Source organism: Myxine glutinosa, chromosome 7 (genome assembly GCF_964187855.1).
Source record: "Myxine glutinosa chromosome 7, kmMyxGlut1.1, whole genome shotgun sequence".
Classification (NCBI taxonomy): Eukaryota; Metazoa; Chordata; class Myxini; order Myxiniformes; family Myxinidae; genus Myxine; species Myxine glutinosa.
Window position 1 is genome coordinate 178006733 of NC_136267.1, and position 22937 is coordinate 178029669.

Genomic DNA, 22937 nt, shown 5'->3' on the forward strand with positions numbered 1-22937 from the left:
CCTCATCCTCCCCCTCCCCATCCCCCCTCTTTTCCCCTCTCCCCCTCCCCTCCCCCTCTTCTCCACCCCTCCCCCTCCCCCTCTTCTCCCCCCCCCCCCTTCTCCCCTCCCCCCCGTTCCCCACCCCTCCCCTCCCCTGCCCGGCAATGCCGGGTACTTCTGCTAGTATGGTTATAACGACAACATCATCGGTGAATTGGTATTCCAACCATAATTATTTGAATTGAAATCTTTATCTAAAAAATCTCAAATTTCATATATCTGATCTATGAGTCGATGTGATTGAATAATGAAATTTATGACGTTCATACCCATGCCAAGAAACGGTGTGACATGATACAGGTATAGGGGCCATAATAGTAGCGGGTTCAGTTGGTATTTTTGTTCAAAATGAACGTGCGAGGTGAGAAAACGCGCTCTAGGAGCGACATTCTAGTTTTTTACAGTGAATCGAGGGCCAAAAACAATATATAGCACGATATCTCAAAAAGTTGTGGACAGATTTGGACTACATTTGGTGGAGAGGTTGGGTGTGTGACGAGGAAGAATTGATCAAATTTTGGTGAAGTTCCTGATCCGGATACTAGAAAAAAAATTCAAGTGATTCTTCACCATTGAGAGATGGGGTCAAACCGATATACAGCAAGATATCTCAAAACGTTGTGGACAGATTCAGCGGAAACTTGGTTGATGAGTTTGGTAGGTGCCAAGACCAAGCTGATTAGATTTTGGTGAAGATCCAGATGCAGATACGGCCAATTTATTTATCCCATCTCGTCTTCAGTTGTCATACCCTTCCTCCCGTCCATTGTACACAGAATCTTGTGGTGAGGATGTTGCCCAGAAACAACTTGCTTTCATCTCCTGGAAAGCAAATCCAACGGAAGGAAATCTCATTTCCTTTCACAAAGCCCGAAACAAGTGTGTGTCCACCCTCAGGAGAGCTAGGAAACAATATCTCTCCGTTCTCAAGACCGAACTCTCTTATCTGTCTCCCTCTTCCAAATCCTGGTGGCGTCTGGTCAAATCTGTTTCTGGTGTTTGTTCCCCCTCCATCCCCTCCCTCACCTCAAACGGCTACACGGCTGACTCCGCACATGAAAAAGCTGAATGCCTCAACTCTGTGTTTGCCTCTAAATATTGTGTCCCAAACCCATCCCTCTCTGTACCCACCGTACCCAGTCGTACTGAGCTGCTCCTGGACTCTGTGGCCTTTCCTCCTGACAAGGTGGAAAAGTTTCTGTCAACCCTCGACTCTGATTCTGCAACTGGACCTGACGGCATCAGCCCACGGGTCCTAAAATCCTGTTATTCCGCACTTTCACTCCCTCTCTCTGTTCTCTTCACCCTCTCTTTTGCTCAAGGTCATCTGCCATCTGCTTGGAAATCAGCCAACATCACTGCTTTGCACAAAAAAGGTGCAAAAACAGATCCTACCAACTACAGACCAAACAGCATTCTCCCAATTATCAGCAAAGTCATGGAATCCATCATTGCTTCAGATATTAAATCTTTCCTCTTCTCCAATGGCTTGATCTCTGATCATCAATTTGGTTTCAGACCTGGTCACTCTACTCTTACATGCTGCTTCTGCTTTCTCAACAATGGATGGAGGTCCTCAATGCCAAACAGGAAATTAGAGCTGTCTCCCTTGACATATCACGTGCCTTTGATACGGTCTGGCACCCCGCTCTGCTCACCAAACTCTCCTCCTTTGGTATCCATGGAAATCTCCACGCATGGCTGGCGGACTTCCTCTCTAGTCATAGTCAACATGTGGCCCTGAATGGGTTTCACTCATCTCCTCTTCCTGTTCAGGCTGGAGTTCCCCAAGGCAGTGTTCTGGGCCCTGTGCTTTTTCTGGTCTTCATCAATGATCTCTCTGACTCTCTTGAAAATCCTCTCTATCTCTTTGCTGATGACTCTACTCTCTGTCACTCCATTCCTCATCCCTCAGATCGGCAGTCTGCAGCCTCCTCACTCTCTGCAGACCTGGACAAAATCACAGACTGGGCAAACAAGTGGAACATGTCTTTCAATCCTGACAAATCTCACACTCTTACGATGTCTCTCCGAAAAGACCGACTGGACAACCCTCCCATCCACTTTCTGAATAATCCTCTCCAAGAAGTTCTGTCACTCAAGCCTTTGGGTCTCACTATCTGCCATGATCTTTCCTGGGAAAACCACATTTCAAATCTGGCCTCCAAAGCCAGTCGCCGACTGGGCATCCGCCGTCATGCGAAGTCCTTCCTTGGCACACCTGAGCTCCGCACCACATACAAGGCTTTCATCTGCAGCTCAATGGAATACTGCTCTCCCCTCTGGGCTGGTGCTCCTGCCTCACACCTAGCTCGTCTTCACTCTGTTGAAACCAAAGCGTTCAGAATCATTGGAATCTCCCGTGATGAAGCTAAGTCCAAGGGCCTTTCACTCACTCACCGCAGGCAGGTTGGTGGTCTTTCCGTCTTCTACCGACTCCTCTCTGGCCTTGCCCCCCCAGCTCTCTCTGGGCTCTGTCCCCGAAATATTCCTACAGGTCGCACAAGATCTGCCTGCAACCCTCTTATGGTTAAACTGCCAAAATCAACTCTCTGCTCACCTTCACTCCTTCATTCCTCTTTTCTCCCGCCTCTGCAACAAACTCCCTCACTCTCTTCAATCCCACACCACCCTCCAGGTCTTTAAAACAGCTGTTCACCACCATCTCTCATCTTCCCCCATCCAAAACCTTGATCTTTTCTACCCCTGCTAATTTCACCCCAAATCCACTTTTTTGAAATACCAACTTCTGTCCTGGAAGTCCTTGGTGTCTTTGTGTTTTATACTTCTCCCACCCCCCCTCCGCTTCCCACGCCTCCTCCCCCCAAGCCTTCTCCATCCCACACATCTCCCTGCTCTCAAATGTTGTGTTTGTGTGCTTCCCCTTCTCTCCCCATCTTGTCTTCCGCTCCCTCTTTTTATATATTTTGTTTGTCTGTTTGATTTGTTTGTGAAATAAATGTTAGCTCTTTCACGAGCCTCGATTCTGTATACCAAAAAAAAAAAAAAAAAAAAAAAAAAATCAGTGGCATATCCCACGTAAACGGTTCAGCATGGCGGAGGTATGTGCTCCACCAAGTACCGTTCTAGTTATTTTTAATGGGAATAGCACCTGTGCCCCCAATACAGTAGTTATTAATCCTCACTTTTCACATTACTAAATACACTGACAAGCAATTTTCTTATTCATACACCGTTAAAGCAAAATTATAATGCAAAACTATCTGGTGGCAGAATTTGGGGAAAGTCACAAATTGGTTCCATGAAAACTATTGAGCTTCAAGCAATATCTTGTGCATTAAGAGATTTTAGTTCCATTAGCCTAAATTTCACAGTGCTTATCTTGTTATCCAATGTCTTAATGCCCACAAATAATTTCTGGGTCATTTGAGTGCGGAAAGTGCAATATGCGTTTTTCCAACTCCTGTCTGGAAGCAGTGGTTATCCAAGTGTGACATTGTTGGCAACGGCCTTGCACATTAAGTTTTGCCTTTAACTGTTGTTGCTTATGAAAAACAACGACTGTGAGATACAAGTGCAATCTTATGATGTCCCTTTAGCTCTCTTGCATTCACCTGTAGTGTTTGTTGAGTGACGTGTCAGCAGATTGCTTCGGTGCTCATTACTTGCCGCTGAACGAGCAAATGAAAATGGAAATACTTGAGCAAAAAAAAACATGGGAGGATGCTGACATCACGATGTTTGAGGTTTAATGTTCAGAAATTCAATAAAACCAATCAAAGTTGAATAATTTAACAAAAAAAAACAATTATTTCCCCGATTGTTTGTGAACTTGACTTGAATAGTTTATTTCAGTGCAATGTGTGATGAAGGCCTCCCTCAATATGGTACATTCATCTATATTCTCTCCAATTTCGGCCAATTATACTCCAGGGCAATGTACAATTTTATATCTCAATCTAATCTAGGTTTCTAGTTTGTAATTATTGTCATAGGTTGGTTGGCATTTCATGTTGACTCCATTCCAGTTCCATTTCAGTTTTTGATTTGATTTTTTTTTTTTTGTATACAAGATCGAGACTCGTGTAAGAGCTAATATTGATCACAAAAAAGACAAACTGACACATAAAACATAAAACATATGATAAAGGGAGCGGGAGAACAAGATGGAGAGCAGGGACATCGGGAGATCTGTGGGAGGGAGAGGGCTTGGGGGGAGGAGGCATGGGAAGTGGGGGGGTTGGGAGAGGTAAAAACAAAAACACATGGACACATCTAGGACTTCCAGGAAAGAAGTCGGTATTTTTTAAATGTGGATCTGGGGTGAATTAACGGGGGTAGAAGAGATTAAGTTTTTGGATGGGGGAAGATAAGAGATGGTAGTGAACAGCTGTTTTAAAAATAATAATAATAATTTTAAAAAAACTTCACACACATGTGGATATCATTATATATGTCCCAAACATAAATAAATAATCAGCAGAGGAAAAAAAAACTTTAACCTAGATTTTTGGGTTAGGTCAAATTGGCTTCTCTACTGCTAGATTATTTGGGATTGTATTTAAAATAAAAATTGTGACCAATGTATCATTGATTTTTTTTTTTGGGATGAAAAGACAACTTCGTTCTTTGGCTTTTTCAATCATAACCAGGTTTTGTTCCATCTCCTTAGTATGAGACGTAACTCTGCCACTCATCATTGCTGATATTACACATTGATTTTAAACTTTATTTTTCAGACACAAAGGCAGTTTGCTTTCATTGACTTCTAGTAATTGTCAAACTATCCTGCAAGGCCTGCTTTCACTTCTTCAAAGTGATCCATATCCATTTTTTGTATCGTGTAAGAGCTTTAACACAGACAGAGCAGCAAAGAACAAAACTGAGATGAATAGAGGAGGGGATGGATGAGAGAGTTTAACCCTTGGATGCAGGGATTTGGCCTCGGAGGCCCACAAGGTTTTTTTTTGTTGCAAAAACTATGCTGTACAATTTTTTTTTTCGAATGAGCCTCATTTTAATCGACTTTCATGTTGTTAAACAAAATTCAGTGACATAAAAGAAAAATTTTCATTCAGGCTCGTGGGAAAATCTTCATTTTATCACTTATAACCCGAAAATTCAACACGAATGCAGGCCTCGGGCCTTTGAGGCCCCACATAAATGTTGTTGTACTACTATGTCATATCATTATTTTCTTGATATGAGCCTCATTATATGCTCCTATAACTTGGTTACAAATAATTCAGTGACAAAAATATGAAAATAAAAAACTTTACACGAATACATTTGTGGGGCCTCCGAGGCCCAATGGCTGCATTGGTGTAGGATTTTTGACAGTTGAGGACATATACATTCTAAATAAAAGGATTAGTGAATCATATTTTTGGAGCAAATATTCCTCCATGAGCCTCAACGTTTTAGAGAAAAAAAAGTTGAAAAACCAAGAACAAATTTTTTTTTTGGCAAAAAAAAAAAAAATTCAATTCATTACTTGCATGGGATTCTTCCAACTAATAGAATCAATGATTCACATTTTCTGAGCAAATACACATGCATGAGCATCGACCTGGATTGAAAAAGGATATGAAAGAAAAAAAATCTATTAAAAAAAACAACAAAAAACATTACACAACATTGGGCCTCCAAGGCCCAATGGTTGCGTTTATGTAGGATTTCTGACGCCTGCATCTAAGGGTTAATATGAGACACAAGGGTGAACAAGCTGGATACAAGCTCAAAACACAGCAAGGAGGAGGCTGAAAGAACAGGATGTGAAACCCAGAGATGAAACAGCAAATGGACCAAATAAATGGAAAGGATGGTGGCGAGAGGTAGACTCGAAAAAAAAATCAACAGCACTAACTTGAAAGTAAGGAAAAGGCTTGGGGAGGGTTGATGAGGGTAGAAAGCATCACGAGTAAGGAATGGAGCTGGCCTAAAGAGGAAGTGAAAGCACCTCATTATTTCTTCCAAGGCCTCCAGATGGTTATTTTGAAGCCCTGGAGGACAAAATGAGATTGAGCAGACTGAGGAAGTTGGTTCCACAGATATGTAAGAGGAACAAATGAATGGAGGTGAGCTGTGAGCCTGTATTTTTGGTGTTTCATCAGAAGTGGGTTACTGATCGACCTACCATTTGCACCCTGCATAAACCCGGAAAGGGGAGAGAGAGGGTGCACATAAAATGCAGAAGGTGCAAGACCAGAAAGGATGTAGTAGAAGTTGTTGCACAAAATTATAATATAAATGAAACATTATTTTGAAGGCTTTGCTCTCCATGGCATGAATGTGTGAGGCAAGGTGCCTGGCAAAGGGGAGAACATTTTCAGGAATAGGCCTTAATAAATGCAATTTATGGTTTCTTTAATTTTGATTGATCATTTTCAGCCCATTCCCCTGGGAGTCAGGGCTTTGCAATCACATGTGTGTTGTTGGTGGTTTTCTCCATTTGCGGGTTTCAGGAGGTGGAACGGAGTCCTCCCGGGACCCAAAGTAGCCAGCTCCTCTTCGGTAAGGGATCACGGTTCATGGACAAAGCTGTTCGACTTTTCAGTTTTGTTCCAAGGGCTCTTTTCAGGATCGTCACCGAACCCCGGATTGCCTCCAGGATTAGGTAACTGATAATGATTAATGTTACATAATAATAGTTATATGCCTGGCGTTGGCTTCACGGCTAGGGTGCCAGCTTAGGATCACCTAAGATCCTGGATGTTCGAATCCCGGTCGATCGCTGAATTAACACCAGGGGGGTTGACTCAGCAATAAACAACCATACATCCTTCCAAGGTCGGCTAATTGAGTACCAGTTCACTGGTAATTCCCTGGTTGTCATAAAAGGCGACAAACAGGGTTGGCGGCAGGAAGTGCATCCGGCCACAAAACATTGCTTCAAAAAGGGGACCGAAAAACAACAACAACCACGGTGCCCGAAAAAGGCCAACCCCCGCTTGCGGGGAAAAATGGCCTCTAAAGGTGTTTTTTTACATAATAATAGTGCGTGAAGTGCTGGAAGCCCCATATTTTTCATCAATTCCATGTTTCTTTATTTATTTACCATTGAGAATTAGTTTGTCTATGCAGGCCATCACCTTTTTACCAAAACTTCAACAAACCTTTATTATCAGAATATGAAAAACACAAATTAATAAAATGTACAAATATATATATCTATACGTAGTATATACAGCTTAGCCTGCAGGGCAATGCTGTCTGAAACTGCATTTGTCTGTCCCCATGCCCCCACATACATACACCAATCATAGCTGAGGATCTGGTCACATGACAGAGGTTTGTGCATTTAGTAACCATTCCAGTTACATATTTTACTAAAAGGAAATATAATAACTTTCAGTGGACTGTTTTGGGGTCCCAGCAGGTGTTGTAAGGTAGGTAGGAGGTTTCAGAAATTCCTCAATACAATTATGATTTTGAAATGCGATCGACATGGACCTTGCTCCAGAATCTGGAAGTGAACAGATGACGATGATTCGTCGGTTTAATAATATCTCAATACAATTGTGATTTAACATTATATTTTGATATATTAATACAATAGTATTCATTTGTGATTTGAATGATGAATGATGCTGTTTGGAATGAAAAGATGGAGAACGTGCTGCCAATGCCTGACATTCGACTGAAGGTGGCACAGGAACGTGGAATTTATTGGTTCATTGTTTGCCATTCGCCGTTTTTTTACCCAAGTCATTCACGAACCGGCTGTTGTTATGGTCTGTGACCTTTTTCTTCTTCCTCCCCCCCCCTCCCCCACCCCCTGTGAGTTAGACCAAGTGGTTTGGTCCATGTGTATAAAGCCTATGATTGGCTGTGGGGCAGGGGAGGGGCCAGGAAGATGATTCAGAGGAGAGAGTGGTCATTTTAGAGGAGGGCTCATAACGGAGTGTCTTTTCGGGTGTTGTAGAGTTTCCAGCTGCAATCTCTCCACCCGAAGGGTGACTTTGATCAAACTCTTGCTGCCGTACCACTGGGCCTGCCTTTGGGCCTACTCGTGGACTTGCCTACTCCTACCCTCTTGTGCTGGGCCTGCACTGGGCCCTACCACTGGGCTTGCCCTGGGGCCTACTCATAGATTTACCTACTCCTACCCTCTCGGCCTGCCCTGGGGCCAACTGCTGGGCCTGCCTTGGGGCCTACTCGTGGACTTCCCTACACCTACCCTCTCATGCGGGGCCTGCACTGGGGCCTACCACTGGGCCTGCCCTGGGGCCTACTGCTGGGCCTGCCTTGGTGGCCTACTCTTGGACCTGCCTACTCCTGGACCTGCCTACTCCTGGACCTGCCTACTCTTGGACCTGCCTACTCTTGGACCGGCCTACTCTGGTTTTTCCCTCTCTTCTCCCTTCTTTGTTTTATGTGTAGGAAGAGATTTTTCGTGTGATAATCCATAAATAAAGACAGTGTGATTGAAGGCTTGGCTTGGTGTGCTTCAGGCCAAAACACTGTCCATACCTGAAGTGAAAAAAAAATTAATACATACATTATTTGCTAAATGTTAGCTGGTATCCCCACTCAGGTCATATTATCCTCTTCAATTAAAGTAACAAAAAGCCCGGCTACGCCGCTGTTAGACTATCGGTCTTGTTTTTTAGCTGTCGGTTTGGGTGCCCAGATGATATTAAAATGTACAAGGAAAGGTGACACTAATGTTTTGTGTCGTGACATTAAAGTAGTTGAGGTTGAGGTGAATCTAGTTTAGATAATAAACTTGTGTTGTGACAGAGTTTTAGTGATAGCGGTAATGTGATCAGACCAAGTGAGTTTATCATCAATGATGGTTCCAAAAAAAATGGTTGAGTGAACCCTAGTATCCAGGATATTGTCAATTTCAAGGAGGTTCATCCTATTATGGGATTTATTAGCCTCCGTTGGACTTAGTCTGAAACTGGGACTTATGGATTGGGTCTCGTCTGCCCGTCTGTCCATCTGTCAGTCTGTACATGCCTTTGTCAGTCCGCAACCATATCTCGGACATGTATGGACCAAATTTGTTCACTCGAGACAGAAAGACAACACACTAGGTTATACATACGCATATCTTTTTGTTTTGCGATGCAATCAAAAATGGCTGACTGGCGGCCATTTTAGTTGTAAAATACCCGATGTTGAACACATCCTCAACTATTTTTGGGTCATGCATCTTCTGTACTTGTTCAAACTTGGCAACCAGATAGTGAATGATGGCTTACATATGCTCGTCATTCTTTTTGAGATCAGATTCAATATGGCCGACTGGTGGCCATTTTGTTCCTTAAATGTGTCCCTAACAATTTCTCAGACATCCATGGACCGATTTTGTTCAAAGTTGACACAAAGATAATATTTGAGAGTATGCATATGCAAAAAATCTTGTTTTGTAATACAACTAAAATGGCCGTCTGGTGGCCTTTAACTTTGTAGAGTAAATTACCAAAACCTCTTGGACATTTTATGACTTTTTCTCCTTTGATTTAGTAAAAAAAAGCATCTATTTAGTTTTTACTAAGGCTTAAGGAATGTTTATTGGCTTTGAACCACAGGGAGACCTTTTTTTGTTCAGAGTTTAAGGAAGAATAATTTGAGCTGGAGTATATGATCATGGTATAATCTGCAAATAAAATATTATTGGGTGACCTTCCTGATTTTGGTCGGCCAGACTACTTCACAAAAGTTTTCTTATGCTGATGATGTCGCTCTTGCCTACCTGGCGTGCAAACTTGATGATGTGAGCAGGGTTCGTACTAACGACCTCACAGTTTTGTTTTTTTTGGAGCATTTCACTAAATGGAGACTTTGCCCCAATCCATCAAAAACTACTGTCACTGCCTTCCATCTGAGCAATTGCCTTGCTCATGCCAAACTCAATGTTTCCTTCTGTGGTAAGTCAGTCCAGAATTAACCATACCCTTAATATCTTGGAATCACTCTGCATCACAACATGACATATAGGGAACATCTGAATTTTTTTTGTGAGAAAACAAAGACTAGAGTGAATCCCATCCATAAACTTGCCAGCACTAGCTGGAAAGCTGCCACACGCAACCATCACACTTCTACCCTCGCTCTAATATATCCTACTGTAAAGCACTGTGCACCTGTTTGTGCTATGATTAACACCTCTAGCATGGCTGTGCTGACTAAACTCACACCCTTGGACATTCACAGGCAAGCACGCACATCCTGAGTGTACCTTCAGATACAATCCAATGCTGACCTGCCAATCCATGAAGAGCTACTGAACCATCCAAGACTTTGATTGAAGTCATGGAAGCCTTTCTGGATTGGGGGGCCTGCAGTGGTAATTACTGATGATAAGGAGTTGTGGTAGCAGCAATGGGAAAATATATTATTTTAAAATGGCCAGCTAATTCAACATCCCACGGAGGAGCCCCAGGCTTTGATCAACAGACACACCAGTGGAGTGGTCTTAAATGACTGCGCACACTACATGCAAGGGCCGCCCATTATATGCAGAAAGAAGTGTAATCAAACTGATAGGCCAGTGTGTACCTGTGGCCATCAAGATCAGACATTCCTACGTGTAGTACAGGACTCATGTGGGCAGAGGAGATTCAGCGGGTCCTTTTCATAACTAAACAGGGTCACTGATGCCGCAATCGAATGTCTCGCAATACTAGATCTTCAATTGTAATTGTCTACAAGATCATATGAAAGGAAAAGAACATAGAACAAGTACAAAAGGTTTTAATTAAAACAAAAGTCACTTCGATGTTACACAATGCCTAGATGCAGCTGTGCCTATAACGTCGATGTTATAGGCACAGGACATTCCTATTGATTCGATTACTTGATGTTATTTTTGTGCAAAGTGAAAATATATCTCGGCAATTTCCCGTGTGTGGCGACGAATTTTTTATATATCTCGGCATTTTCCCGTCTGTTATTTCAGGCGGTGTATGACTGACCATGCCGCGATTTAAAATAAAAAAAATCTCCGCAATTTCCCGTGTGTGGCGACACGTGAACGAAGCTATGCTCCTCTCTCCACATTATTGTGACGACGTATAAATTAAATATTTCATCGTGACGATTGTCATCAAATGGACGAATTTTTAATATATCTCGGCATTTTCCCGTCTGTTATTTCGGGCGGTGTATGACTGACCATGCCGCGATTTAAACAAAATATATATATCTCGGCATTTTCCCGTCTGTTATTTCGGGTGGTGTATGACTGACCATGCCGCGATTTAAACAAAATATATATATCTAGGCATTTTCCCGTCTGTTATTTCGGGCGGTGTATGACTGACCATGCCGCGATTTAAAAAAAATATATCTCAATGGACTTGAAGTTACAGGCCTTTGAGAATTCATTTCGTTCTATAAAGGGCAACTTTCATCGGATTTTCTTCCCGTTTTTTTTCAACTGAGTCTAAAACTATGTTAGCGACTGTGAAAAATGAAATGATATATCGAATTTGATTTGAAATAAAACTGTGTGAGAGAGGAAGACACCACGGGCCTACAAAACAGGCCTCAAAGCTATGTGAGTTAATAAAATGGTGGATATTTGTTTATATGAAGCCTCTCCCAAAATGGGTGGAGCTGTGGTTCCCAGAATGGGTGGAGCTTTGAGGTTTTGTCTTCTCTGCAAGAACAAGAAGAACAAGAAGAAGAAGAACAACAACAACAACAGCAGAGGGCACTCTATGAGCAGCGTCTGCGACGCGGCTAAAAAAAACATAGAAAAAGGAAAGGACCAAGCATAGAGTCCTGTGAATCACCATGTACTTTCCAGTTGAAATCAAGCTTATTAAGTCAAAAAATATTACTAAGATAAGAAGTGAACCATTGCAGAGCAACACCTCTGATACCATAAAAGTCAATCCTCGAGAAAACATTGCCTTAGTTGTGCCGAAAGCTTCCAATATATCAATAAAATAAAAACGCTGGTGGTAGATATTTTGTGGAAATTGCATCGGTGAATTTATTGACTAATTGCACAAGATCAATATCATTAGAGTGTTACATCAAAAACTGAACTGTTGGTGAGAGAGAAGGTTAAAATTGGAGATGAACTTGGAGAGACAATTATAAAGAAGTCTTTCCAAGATTTGAGAAAAACAAGGAAGAATGTAAATAGGTCTGTAGTTACAAATTCCCCATTTATTGCCACATTTGAAGATAGGAATAACTTTAGTGACTTTAATATGAGAAGGGAAACATCCACTAAGGAAAGAAAGATTAAAAGTAAATGCAAGTGGTCGAGAGATTAAGGAAATCATGTCTTTAACCACTGATTAATTAATTATATCAAACCCCCAACTGGCGAGATTCTTCAGCTCTTTGCACATTTCGATAATTTCAAAAGAAATAGTCGGCATTAGGAAAAAACAACAACAATTGTAGGAGTTGTGCAGGTAATCAGTAAAAGTGTGTTAGCAGGTGCAATGCTATTGGCTAAAGAAGAACCAATGTTGGTATCTTATTATAATAGAGAAAACGTATATGGTTATGTTGTTATGTTCACATGCGACGAAAACATCTTCTTCGAAACAAACGAAAACATAGTAAAGATCCTGAAGACCCAAAACACCCCAAAGACCCAAAATACCCTTGAAGGCCCTGAGGCTCAAAAATACCCTGTAGATCCAAATGGCCCCGAAGGCCCAAATGGCCCCGAAGACCCAAATGGTCCCGCAGACCCAAATGGCCCCGAATACCCCAAAAACACCAAAGACCCAAAATACCCCAAAGACTCAAAACACCCTGAAGACCCAAAACACCCCGAAGACTCAAAACACCCCGAAGACCCAAAACACCCCGAAGACCCAAAACACCCTGAAGACCTGGAAGACCCAAAACACCCTGAAGACCCAAAACACCCCAAAGACCCAAAACTCCCCGAAGATCCAAAACACCCCGAAGATGCAAAAACCCCAAAGACCCCGAAGACGCAAAACACCCCAAAGACCCAAAATACCCTTAAAGTCACAGAGGATCCAAAAGACCATGAAGACCCAAAAGACCCAAAAGACCATGAAGACCCAAAATACCCTTGAAGCTCCTGAAGACCCAAAAGATCCAAAATACTATTAAATACCCCAAATAACCAAAATACCCTAAAGACTCTTAAAGACCCAGAGGAAACAAAAGACTCTTAAAACCCAAAAGCCCCCGAAGACACTGAAGAGCCAAAAGACCCTGAAGACCCAAAATACCCAAAATACCCTTAAAGCCCCCAGAGGATCCAAAAGACCCTGAAGATCCAAATGGCCCTGAAGACCCAAAAGACCCAAAAGACACTGTAATGGTCAAAGATGCCTATCCCTCTGAAACGACATGTGGTGAGGCACGCGGAGTGCGCCGAGTCACGCTAGTAATAGCAATTGAAGGAATCGCAAATGTCTGCAGAATGCAAGATAACATGCTCTCCATATAATTTTTTAAAAGAATAAGCCTTGTTGGTCTTACCTAAAATATTGTTAATCCTACAACAACATGTGTTTTTAATACTAGTTTTGCAGGGCCCCATGGCCACAGGAATGTGGGTGGAACCCAAAAATGTGAAATCTAAGAAAGTGTTCCCAAGGAAAAGTTTAATAACTTAAATATTATCCAATCGAATGAAACAAAACTTGCAGATCATATGAATCACTCATAGCCAATATATCACCGAAAATTTCAGTTTTCTCTAAATAAATTTAACAATTTTACAATGAAATTACTGACGACGTCGATGGTTGATGATATGTTGCAAATGGGCACCATTTCGCTCAATGCAGAGGGGCACATGCCAAGCAAAGTTATTGATGACTTGTATGCACCGTTATCAAAATTCTCCTCAAGCATTCTTTGTTGATGTTGAGCTCTTGACATCGGGTGCCCAAGAGATTTATCGGGACTGTGGGTGACTGAGTCAGCAACAGCAGCAATATTCTCGGGTGATCTTCCTGATTTTGGTCGGACAGGTAGCCCCCTCTGTTTGGTGAATTCACAAACCACAAACCTTTGAATTTGAGAACAGAACAGGCGCATTGTTTGTAAGAGCGAATTTGTCCGCAGATAGTTTTCTACAGAAAAAGGCTTTTCTTCAGGTGTCGATGACATGGCACATAAATGTCACAGATTTAAGAAACTTGGCAGAAAAACCCTCCTTAAATTAAGTTCAGACCTACTGAAAAAATAAGAGGATCAATGAAAACTGTCAAGGTTATGAAACTTTTCCCAGAACGCACTTTTTTTTGGAGTCGCCGTGTAAAAAGGATAGCGAATCAACATGTTAATCTAATATATAAAAGGACCTTGGTTATGGTGTCTGTGCATCCGACCATCGACAATAGTCCTAATCAAGCAATAACGGTACCCACTACACAATCGGTAGCATCATCAATTATTGGATGCTGGGAAATGTGCAAACAGTATGATATAGTTGAGTAAGGTCATGATAGATGGGCCCGTTTCAATTTATAGTAAAAAAACAAAAACTATTCCTCCTTCATCTTCTTCACCTATATTAATAGTGAGTCTCATTCAATCCCGTTTCTCGTATCGATTAGATTCAGAAAATTCTTGCTATGTCCAATACTTTTTTTCCCACTATTTCCATTTTATTCATACAACAGTAATATACCGCCCTATCAAACAGTATTTCTGATTATACACCACCTTTTGAATCATACGGAAATCTATCTCTAATATCAGGGTAAATCTATCTAGTAATAATAACAGGGAGAATTGCTTCGCAACACATGTCCCCTACCGCTCCCAAAGAATGTTCCTCTTCCAAGCAAAAATGGCAAAACTCCGTGAAAAATTGGCGAAACATCCCGAAACTCAAACTTTTTCTGTAACTTATCGTAATAGTCATGCACCAAATTTTAGTTGAATATGTTAAAGGGTATGGAAATAAATGCAGAAAACCACAGGTGGGACAGAAAGACGGATGGACAGACGGAGATCAAACCTATAGTCCCCTCCGGGTAGGGAGCTAATAAGAAGAGTGAGAAGAGTAAGAATAAGTAGGGGAGAACGGGGTAAATACGGACATGGGGTAATTGCAGACAACGCTGTTACAGGAATTTCGCGATAGCTGGCGCTGTTCCGTCATCACTCGTGAGTGGCCTATCAGGTAACAAGGTAAATACCAGCTAACTTATATTATTTGCCTCATTTAAAGAGAAGTACTCAGTCAGAGAGTTAAGTACACCCCCTAAAATGTGTTCCTAGATTTTGCTGTTTGGGTTTATTGCTGTCAGTCGTTTTGGTTAATCATCGATTTTATTAGAAACGTGTATTCAGTTTGAAGCATGGTTTACGTACATACAGTGTCAATTGATGTAATGAGACAGTGTTGTGTGGAGGAAAGTATCGTGTGTCAAAGGTCAATGTGGGGTAATTGTGGACGGGTGTCCGCTATTGCCCCATTCATGTTTTCTGCGGTCTATATTGAATTCTAATGCATTTAATGTTAATTGCACATTTAATTTTTAATGTTAATTTAATTTAACACATTCACCCCTGATAACTTCCTTGTATTTGTGCGTCTTACAGTTAAAATTGTCCTTTTGCAGAAACATGTAGCTACCAACTCACCAATTGTCTGACTGGAACATTGATGGGTTCCAGATCAAGAATGAGTGTGTTTCACAAATCTCGTTTGTTTTGTGTTTCGATTGTCATTTGTTTTCTAAAGTTTCATTTTATTTGGGTGTGTGATGAAGGCTTATTAAAATTGTTTATGTGTATTGGTTTAAAAGACCTTGTCCAATAACTTCATCAAGTTAAAGAAAGGAAACACAGTCATTAGTGCAGGACTTGTAACTCGAGTGATCACTTCATTAAAAAAAATAACAAACGACAAACAAATATTACACATTTCAATGTCAATCTATAGACGAAAATATTTCATTGTAGGCCTATTGGGAACATTTCATTGTAGGCCTATTGAGAAGATAACTACTTAGCATCTCTGGTGTCTTAAAAGGTCGTTTAGCCTGTTTGACAAGGGGAGGGGGCTTATGCAAGACCCTAAAAGTCGACTTCTTCACTTGTCCGTAGTTGCCCCACCAGGTGTCCGCAATTCCCCGCCCGCCAGCGGGGAAAACCGGACACTTACGAAAATGGTTTCTTAAAGATAACTTAAATATAGAAAAACGTTTTAGGTATGTATCTATCTCATATTGAGGGGATGCCTCATATGTTCTGCTACCATGTTAATTTGAGAGTTATACTACTCGTTGTGCAGATACAGAGGTTTAAAAGTCTGTGTCCGTATTTACCCCGTTCTCCCCTAGATATTTCTGCAAGATTATTCATACGAAATAACAAGTGGCATCATCGATGTTTCCTGAGTTTGGAGGCAATATTTTTCATACACTCAAATCTCACACTCTCACTATGTCTCTTCAAAAAGACTGTCTGGACAACCCTCCCATCTACTTTCTGAACAATGCTCTCCAAGAAGTTCTGTCGCTCAAGCTTTTGGGTCTCACTATCTGCCATGATCTTTCTTGGAAAAACCACATTTCCAAGCTGGCCTCTAAAGCCAGTCGCTGACTGGGCATTCTCCGTCATGCGAAGTCCTTCCTTGGCACACCTGAGCTCCTCACTGCATGCAAGGCTTTCATCCGCAGCTCAATGGAATACTGCTCTCCCCTCTGGGCTGGTGCTCCTGCCTCACACCTAGCTCAGCTTCACTCTGTTGAAACCAAAGCGTTCAGAATCATTGGAATCTCCCACGATGAAACTAACTCCAAGGGCCTTTCACTCACTCAACACAGGCAGGTTGGTGGTCTTTTTGTCCTCTACCGCCTCTCTCCGACCTATCTCCCCCAGCTCTATCTGTGCTCTGTCCCCCAAATACTCCTACAGGTCGCACAAGATGCTTGTTCTCTTCTTCGATGTTCTCTCAGGAAGTCACCCATCAAAAATCAATGTCTGGTGTTCTCTTAGGAAGTCACTCATCAAAGATCAATGTCTGGTGTTCTCTCAGGAAGTCACCCATCAAAAATCAATGTCTGGTGTTCTCTCAGGAAGTCACCCACCAAAGATCAATGTCTGGTGTTCTCTTAGGAAGTCACTCATCAAAGATCAATGTCTGGTGTTCTCTTAGGAAGTCACCCACCAAAGATCAATGTCTGGTGTTCTCTTAGGAAGTCACCCACCAAAAATCAATGTCTGGTGTTCTCTCAGGAAGTCACCCACCAAAAATCAATGTCTGGTGTTCTCTTAGGAAGTCACTCATCAAAGATCAATGTCTGGTGTTCTCTCAGGAAGTCACTCATCAAAGATCAATGTCTGGTGTTCTCTCAGGAAGTCACCCACCAAAAATCAATGTCTGGTGTTCTCTCAGGAAGTCACCCACCAAAAATCAATGTCTGGTGATCTCTCAGGAAGTCACCCACCAAAAATCAATGTCTGGTGTTCTCTCAGGAAGTCACCCACCAAAAATCAATGTCTGGTGTTCTCTCAGGAAGTCACCCACCAAAAATCAATGTCTGGTGTTCTCTCAGGAAGTCACCCATCAAAAATCAATGTCTGGTGTTCTCTCAGGAAGTCACCCACCAAAAATCAATGTCTGGTGTTCTCTCAGGAAGTCACTCATCAAAAATCAATGTCTGGTGTTCTCTCAGGAAGTCACCCATCAAAAATCAATGTCTGGTGTTCTCTCAGGAAGTCACCCACCAAAAATCAATGTCTGGTGTTCTCTTAGGAAGTCACTCATCAAAGATCAATGTCTGGTGTTCTCTCAGGAAGTCACTCATCAAAGATCAATGTCTGGTGTTCTCTCAGGAAGTCACCCACCAAAAATCAATGTCTGGTGTTCTCTCAGGAAGTCACTCATCAAAGATCAATGTCTGGTGTTCTCTCAGGAAGTCACTCATCAAAGATCAATGTCTGGTGTTCTCTCAGGAAGTCACCCACCAAAAATCAATGTCTGGTGTTCTCTTAGGAAGTCACTCATCAAAGATCAATGTCTGGTGTTCTCTCAGGAAGTCACTCATCAAAGATCAATGTCTGGTGTTCTCTCAGGAAGTCACTCATCAAAGATCAATGTCTGGTGTTCTCTCAGGAAGTCACCCACCAAAAATCAATGTCTGGTGTTCTCTCAGGAAGTCACCCATCAAAAATCAATGTCTGGTGTTCTCTCAGGAAGTCACCCACCAAAAATCAATGTCTGGTGTTCTCTTAGGAAGTCACTCATCAAAGATCAATGTCTGGTGTTCTCTCAGGAAGTCACCCATCAAAGATCAATGTCTGGTGTTCTCTCAGGAAGTCACCCACCAAAGATCAATGTCTGGTGTTCTCTTAGGAAGTCACTCATCAAAGATCAATGTCTGGTGTTCTCTCAGGAAGTCACCCATCAAAAATCAATGTCTGGTGTTCTCTCAGGAAGTCACCCACCAAAGATCAATGTCTGGTGTTCTCTTAGGAAGTCACTCATCAAAGATCAATGTCTGGTGTTCTCTTAGGAAGTCACTCATCAAAAATCAATGTCTGGGTTCTCTCAGGAAGTCACCCACCAAAGATCAATGTCTGGTGTTCTCTTAGGAAGTCACTCATCAAAGATCAATGTCTGGTGTTCTCTCAGGAAGTCACCCACCAAAAATCAATGTCTGGTGTTCTCTCAGGAAGTCACCCACCAAAAATCAATGTCCGGTGTTCTCTTAGGAAGTCACTCATCAAAGATCAATGTCTGGTGTTCTCTCAGGAAGTCACTCATCAAAAATCAATGTCTGGTGTTCTCTCAGGAAGTCACTCAACAATAGTCACCCACTATCTCTAATGCATCTAGGTCTAATATATTAATAATAATAATAATAATAATAATAATAATAATAATCATGTTTTTTTTTGCTTTTGTTTTTTTTGTATACAAGATCGAGCCTCGTGTAAGAGTTAACATTGATCACAAAAAGACAAACTGACACATAAAACATAAGATAAAGGGAGCAGGAGACAAGATGGGGAGAGAGGGGGAAGCACACAAGTATAACAGTAGAGAGCGGGGACATCGGTAGATCTGTGGAAGGGAGGGGGCTTGGTGGGAGGAGGCATGGGAAGGGGGGGGGGGGGGGTGGTGGGAGGGGTAAAAAACACATGGACACAGCTCGGACTTCCAGGAAAAAAAAGTCGGAATTTCAGAAAAGTGTATCTGGGGTGAATTAACGGTGGTAGAAAAGATCAAGGTTTTGGATGGGGGAAGATAAGAGATGGTGGTGAACATCTGTTTTAAATACCTGGAGGGAGGAGTGGGATTATTTCTGGTCTATTCAGGTTTATTTCTGTTCAACTTCCATCGCGACCAAAAGCCAAATTTGGGTTTGTTTACAATTGATAAATTTATCAAGTAAAATATAATAGTGCAATAAAATGGCAATAAAATGTAGAATATAAAATAGAATAAAATAAAAACTCACACAAAATATGATATTAAAAGAAACACAATCAAGAAAAAACAATTTTTCAATAATTTAACTATTCACATAACATTGAAGTTCAAAGTTTAACAATCGCTACAATTTGGTCATTGTGCGGATAAGGAATTCCATTGGCTGTTCTTGTATCTTGTGGTTTTGCATTTTAACTCGGTTTGTTGTTTTGAGTTTCACAGTAAATATCCACTGTGAGATCTTTCTGGAGGTAACAAATTGCGGAATAATTTGGAAGCAATCTCGCGAAAGGACAGCAGAGTTGCTCACGTCTCCTCTCAAGTGACTCCAGACCACAATCGCATAAAGCATCCAATCAACTAAAGTGGTTTGGCCAATAATAAGTCTACATACCCTTTTCTGAACACATTTTTTGGACAGCCTTCTGGACCACACCCACATCTGTTCCTTGACTCCACCCACCAAAGTTCCGAGATGTAATTGTTTTATGGCCGTCGTCTTGTTTGGTGGAGGACCGAGCTCAGTCGGCCGATATAGGCCTCTGCTGATTATACATTGTCCGGCCTCGTTGCGCAAGATTTCCATTGGCTCTGTTTGGTCAAGTGTGAGATTATTCGTAACGTTTATCATTTTAAATCAAACCCGTACGCACCTCCCTAAGAAAATAGCGTTACGTATTTTTTGAACGGCTCCACATGCACGTTTCCCAATCGGCCCGTTAGAGTATTTTTAAGCCAATTCCATCATGATTAATTACAAATTCCTGTACCTCGAATGACCACGTACAGGTATTTATGAACAAAAGGTTTGTTACCACAGAGAGAGCGGGAGGGCTCTCTATGGTAACATTTTATTGTAGCCGGAATTCTAGTAGCCGGATCCGAATCCGGATCTTCACCAAAATCTAATCATTTCGTCCTTGTCACATTCACTACCTCGCTGCCAAATGTAGTCCAAATCCGTCCACAACATTTTGAGATGTCCTGCCATGTATCGTTTTTGGCCCGATCTCACAATGGTGAAGAATCACTTTAAAAATTCTACTAGCGGAATCCGGATCTTCACCAAAATCTAATCATTTCGTCCTTGTCACATTCACTACCTCGCTGCCAAATGTAGTCCAAATCCGTCCACAACATTTTGAGATGTCCTGCTATGTATCGTTTTTGACCCAATCTCCCAATGGTGAAGAATCACTTTAAAAATTCTACTAGTCGAATCCGAATCTTTACCAAAATCTAATCATTTCGTCCTTGTCACATCCGCTACATCTCTGCCAAATTTAGTCCAAATCCGTCCACAACTTTTTAAGATATCCTGCCATGTATCGTTTTTGGCCAACCTCCCAAAGGTGAAGTCACTTTAAAAATTCTACTAGCCGAATCCGAATCTTCACCAAAATCTAATCATTTCGTCCTTGTCACATTCACTACCTCTCTGCCAAATGTAGTCCAAATCCGTCCACAACATTTTGAGATGTCCTGCCATGTATCGTTTTTGGCCCGATCTCCCAATGGTGAAGAATCACTTTAAAAATTCTACTAGCCGAATCCGAATCTTCACCAAAATCTAATCATTTCGTCCTTGTCACATTCACTACCTCGCTGCCAAATGTAGTCCAAATCCGTCCACAACATTTTGAGATGTCCTGCCATGTATCGTTTTTGGCCCGATCTCCCAATGGTGAAGAATCACTTTTAAAATTCTACTAGCAGAATCCGGATCTTCACCAAAATCTAATCATTTCGGCCTTGTTACATTCACTACATCTCTGCCAAATTTCGTCCAAATCCGTCCACAACATTTTGAGATGTCCTGCCATGTATCGTTTTTGGCCCGATCTCCCAATGGTGAGAATCACTTTTAAAATTCTACTAGCAGAATCCGGATCTTCACCAAAATCTAATCATTTCGGCCTTGTTACATTCACTACATCTCTGCCAAATTTCGTCCAAATCCGTCCACAACATTTTGAGATATCCTGCTATGTATCGTTTTTGACCCAATCTCCCAATGGTGAAGAATCACTTTAAAAATTCTACTAGCCGAATCAGAATCTTTACCAAAATCTAATCATTTCGTCCTTGTCACATCCACTACATATCTGCCAAATTGAGTCCAAATCCGTCCACAACTTTTTAAGATATCCTGCCATGTATCGTTTTTGGCCAACCTCCCAAAGGTGAAGTCACTTTAAAAATTCTACTAGCCGAATCCGAATCTTCACCAAAATCTAATCATTTCGTCCTTGTCACATTCACTACCTCTCTGCCAAATGTAGTCCAAATCCGTCCACAACATTTTGAGATGTCCTGCCATGTATCGTTTTTGGCCCGATCTCCCAATGGTGAAGAATCACTTTTAAAATCCTACTAGCCGAATCCGGATCTTCACCAAAATCTAATCATTTCGTCCTTGTCACATTCACTACCTCTCTGCCAAATGTAGTCCAAATCCGTCCACAACATTTTGAGATATCCTGCCATGTATCGTTTTTGGCCCGATCTCCCAATGGTGAAGAATCACTTTTAAAATCCTACTAGCCGAATCCGGATCTTCACCAAAATCGAATTATTTCGGCCTTGTCACATTCACTACATCTCTGCCAAATTTCGTCCAAATCCGTCCACAACATTTTGAGAGATCCTGCTATGTATCGTTTTTGACCCAATCTCCCAATGGTGAAGAATCACTTTAAAAATTCTACTAGCCGAATCCGAATCTTTACCAAAATCTAATCATTTCGTCCTTGTCACATCCGCTACATCTCTGCCAAATTTAGTCCAAATCCGTCCACAACTTTTTAAGATATCCTGCCATGTATCGTTTTTGGCCAACCTCCCAAAGGTGAAGTCACTTTAAAAATTCTACTAGCCGAATCCGAATCTTCACCAAAATCTAATCATTTCGTCCTTGTCACATTCACTACCTCTCTGCCAAATGTAGTCCAAATCCGTCCACAACATTTTGAGATGTCCTGCCATGTATCGTTTTTGGCCCGATCTCCCAATGGTGAAGAATCACTTTAAAAATTCTACTAGCCGAATCCGAATCTTCACCAAAATCTAATCATTTCGTCCTTGTCACATTCACTACCTCGCTGCCAAATGTAGTCCAAATCCGTCCACAACATTTTGAGATGTCCTGCCATGTATCGTTTTTGGCCCGATCTCCCAATGGTGAAGAATCACTTTTAATATCCTACTAGCCGAATCCGGATCTTCACCAAAATCTAATCATTTCGTCCTTGTCACATTCACTACCTCTCTGCCAAATTTCGTCCAAATCCGTCCACAACATTTTGAGATATCCTGCTATGTATCGTTTTTGACCCAATCTCCCAATGGTGAAGAATCACTTTAAAAATTCTACTAGCCGAATCCGAATCTTCACCAAAATCTAATCATTTCGTCCTTGTCACATTCACTACCTCTCTGCCAAATTTCGTCCAAATCCGTCCACAACATTTTGAGATGTCCTGCTATGTATCGTTTTTGACCCAATCTCCCAATGGTGAAGAATCACTTTAAAAATTCTACTAGCCGAATCCGAATCTTTACCAAAATCTAATCATTT

At 41.6% G+C, this 22937-nt stretch overlaps 1 protein-coding gene across 1 annotated transcript in view; it reads left to right on the forward strand.

Moving 5' to 3' along the window:
• The window catches only part of CTNNAL1 (catenin alpha like 1), a 673107-nt gene that overhangs the window by 152528 nt on the left and 497642 nt on the right, over positions 1 to 22937 (forward strand). The window lies entirely within an intron of this gene.